A 4,271-nucleotide genomic window follows, 5' to 3' on the forward strand; every position below is an offset into this window, starting at 1 on the left:
ACCTTCCATCCCTCCAAGGTTGCTAAAATGAGGGTGCAGATTGTTGGGGGGCAACATGCTGGCTCTACAAAACAGAGGGCTTTAGTAAAGCACTGTGAAACAGTATATAAGTCTAAGTGCTATTGCTCTTACATCAAGGGTCAGTAACCCCAGGCCATCAAGAAATCATTCTCGCTCTTCCTCCCGCTGCCAAAGCAGAAAGGTTGGGGTCAGGTGGATTACACTAATGGCTCACAGGAAAAGAAGGAACGGGTTTTAAGCAGATTTGGGGAGGAAAATATTAGTTTTGGGGAAGCGTAAGAAATTTTTTTAAAATACAGTGATCAACAAGATTTAACTTGGTAAACCCACTCATTTCTTATTAGAAACAGTTCACAGCTATAATGCAAGCCAGAGAGACTGAAAAGGCTGCAGCAGTTTAGTAGAGGATCACTTATGAGCAATGCTGGAAGTTTGGACTAGCTAACTGTAGAAAGGAGATACTGGTAATCCTCTACTTAATCACAACTGGGACCAGAATTTATGTTGGTAAGGCAGACAGTTAAGTCACTAACTATTTCATCACTTTTTGCCATAGTTGTTAAGTGAGTCATGTGGCTAAGTTCCAACTGTTCGTTGGAAGATAGCTGGAAAAGTTGCAAATGTTGATCACATGATCCTGGGATATTGCTACCATCGTAAACATATGCACCTGAATGTTGATCACATGACTGTGTTGATCACATGACAGTGGCTACTATGAGGACTCAACATGCCACCTTAATTTTGAATGATCACTAAAGAAACAGTTAAGTCGAAGACTATCTCTAACTAGTGGAGTAAAACTAATCATAGAAATTCAAAGAACGGATTATAGAAAGGAATTTCTTCCATACCTACTATAACACCCAATCTGTAAGGTGTATGCAAGCCTGAAGAAATAGCGCAAAAGGTATCATTAATCTCAAAATAATTTAGTACTGGGGATATAGTGCCTTTTTCCTGACCCAAATATTCAGGATTATTTCTAAAGCAAAAATCAGGGAGATAACCAAAAGAACAATTGCAGAAAGTCACTGCAATTAAACTTCACAAAGCACATGGATAAACATCCATGTACAACAGGGGTGTCGAACTTGATTTCAATGAGGACCACATCAGGGTTGTTTGACCTTGAGGGGGCAGGGTGGGGGTGGCCAGCGTGTCACTCATGTCGGGGGAGCGCCTGTGGTGGCCCAAGCACTCTGCCAGTGACAACAGGCTGCCCAGCTCAGTTTTCGGCTGGGATAGCCTCCTGCAATCCTCTGCCAGCGAAAGCAGAACTTGGGAGGCCCGCTCGCAGTCCTTGTAAGCTGTTTTCACCAGTCCTTTGTTGTTTCCAGGATGCCCCCTCCCAGGCCAGATCTAAGCACCCCACCAGCCAGACCTGGCCCCCAAGCCTTGAGTTTGACATCCCTTGTGTACAACAAAGGGGTTTCTAAAAATCTTCAGAATAAAGATAGTTTAATTTTTAAATTCTAAGTACAATACTGAGCTATTATTAGATGCAAGTTATTGATTACTGGAAAGAAAATAAAAATCACATTTCATTTATCTGTCCACAGAAAATTATCATAGTAGTTCACTAAACCACATTTTATTTCAAGAAGAAAGTTCTGAAAACTCAGGTTCCAGTAAAAAGGAAACTGTTAAACTGAATTCATACAATTCCCTTAAATTCAGGCCTGACAGAAATTTCAAGGGAATGTAGTCAAGAGTCAAATAGTTCTAGAAGCTTTAAAGAACAGTTAACACATAGTCCATGAGGCTATTGGCATAGATACTAAAGGCTTTCTTCAAAAACTGGAAGGCTTGTTGAAACCACAAAAAATTAAATTTAACCCAATAAATGGAAATTTAGAATGGATACAAAAAAGCAGAGTACAATTAATCAGACCTTTAAACACATCAGAAGTCAGCAACCTGGCTAGAGTGTGGTTAATTAGAATATTGGATAAGGAGATTGCAGAAATTTTTTGTCTTTCTTCATTACTTACCAGGTAAGGCAGATGCCTTTGTTAAAACTGGCTGATTTCTAGTAAGGGTTATTAGAAACTTCTACAAACAATAAAGAACTGAGGTGTAGGTTTGGGTTTTTTAAAGAAATGAAAAAACAAATCCAAAGGGCAACAAATCAATTAGTTTTGAAATATTTGCTGTTCTTTGACAAAATGTCTTTTACAAAATGATTGTTTACAAGATAGGAAAGTAACCAAACTAATTCAAAGAATTTGAGCAGGCATGCCTTACACTGTTCATAAATGATCTGAAGTTAAGGCTGAGCAATGAGTTTAGCAGTTGACTCACAATTTAATGCATTGGTTGGGAAAATAACCAGCAGTTCCAAGAAGTTATCTCCAAATTTCAGAAATGCATGCTAATATTGCCCAAATTTAAACAAAAACTAATTATTCACATTTAATACAGCATTAACTGGGAGATATAGGTGGCAAACATGTCTTGTGATGGGCAGCACAGTAAAAGGTAAAATAATTTGTGGCTACAGGGAGAAAGGAACAACTGAATACACTGAACACATCTAGTGCATATAGATTACAATATTATTCAAGAACCAGTAAAAGATGCAAAAAGGACTAAGCAAAACGATCAAGGAAAGCACAAATATCATACAAGGAAATGTTAGAATGTGGTGCTACTTGGGTGCAGAAGGCAGGGCAAGGGGAGGAGGGGAAGACATCAGGTTTGTTTAAAATAATTCAGTATGGAGTCCTTTTCACATGTAATTTGACATACATATTAATATAGCACACAATCACAGAATAGATCAGTGGAGAATAAAGCCATCAGTAGCTATTAATCTAAAAGCTTTTCCCTCATCAACTGTCATAAACTCTATTCTTCTACATGCTAGTCGCTGGTAATACTTTAACACTTGTTTATGGCCTTTCCAAATGTTAATTGCTCATTGCAAAAAAAAAAGACTGGATAGAAGTTACTTTTCATTTATACTGCTGCCATGTCCTTAAACAATATAACAAATGCAATTTACTTAAATTAAAATGGACATTCAAGGAACAAATTTTGGTCCAGAGCAAAATGTTGTAGTACAGGGGTATCAAACTGGCGTTGTACTGCATGTGACATATCACAACTTTTTCCCCCTTTGCTAAAATGGGGACAGGCATGGCCAGCGCAGGACACATCTGGCCCATGGGCCACAAGATTGACACCCCTGCTATAGCATGATTCATAATAGCTACTAAATCAGCCTCTTATACTTAAATCTTAGTTCCCCAAAGCTTTTAATTACAAATCTAAGTTTAAAACTATCAAAAGATAATTTGTCTCCTTTATCAATCACAGAAGACCAATAAACACTGGATTCAGCTGTAGCATGCCAACAGGTGTCACCATCTCAATAAAAATTATAATTTTTAAATTCTCTAGTATGGTGATCCATGAACAATATTCAGCTGTATTCTAAATTAATATGGTTACACCAGCCATACTGCTTTTAAATAGGTATTACAGTTGGATTTTCTAGAGGCCATGCAGTGTGATGGTCTTAATATATAGTGGAGAAGACTATCAGGCACTCCCCAGAGCCACAATGTTATTTTTCCATTTGCCTGCAAGCAATGTTATTTTCTTTTCTTTTCTATACATTCAGCAAAGACAGATGTTTCATAGCTTATCCAATGCCACAAATATAATCACAGTGAAAAATGGGTATTATCAGAAATTGGAGTTTATAATTTCCCCCTTATTAGCTTAGCTTATTTTAAAGCCAATCTAAGTCTTAACACATAGCAACATACTTCGTAAATTGAACATGTGCATATTAAAAAGGTTTATGATTTAATTTCCCACAGTCATGTAATTGTGGAAGGCACTCAGCTTCAGAGCTAAAGACAATGTCAATACATAGCTGGAACTTCTCAAAAGCATTACACACACACACATATATATATATGGCATTCAGCTTGGTTTGGGTATATTCCCACGTCATTGTAGTTGTGCTTTTAAAGTTGTAGCAACGTTTTGGCAGAATCTCATCTGCCATCATCAGGCTTCTGTATAGTGTTCATCTGTGAGTCAGACTTTTACAGACTTTTAAAAGCACAACTACAATGACGTGGGAATATACCCGAACAAAGCTGAATGCCATACATGTAAGTACCCGCGAAAACTTAAGAAGACATATATATATAATCTGTGCAACTATAAAGACATGTGACAATGAGAAAGGGACAAAAATCTTGTGAAAGATTTCAACATACTCCAAAACTGAA

The 4,271-nt window shown here is 37.4% G+C and overlaps 1 protein-coding gene across 1 annotated transcript in view; it reads right to left on the reverse strand.

Moving 5' to 3' along the window:
* Window positions 1–4,271, reverse strand: part of LOC148126908 (uncharacterized) — a 262,825-nt gene that overhangs the window by 226,782 nt on the left and 31,772 nt on the right. The window lies entirely within an intron of this gene.

This window comes from Pseudonaja textilis, chromosome 2, assembly GCF_049901715.1.
Source record: "Pseudonaja textilis isolate UNSWEBS1 chromosome 2, rPseTex1.2, whole genome shotgun sequence".
In the NCBI taxonomy this organism is placed as follows: domain Eukaryota; kingdom Metazoa; phylum Chordata; class Lepidosauria; order Squamata; family Elapidae; genus Pseudonaja; species Pseudonaja textilis.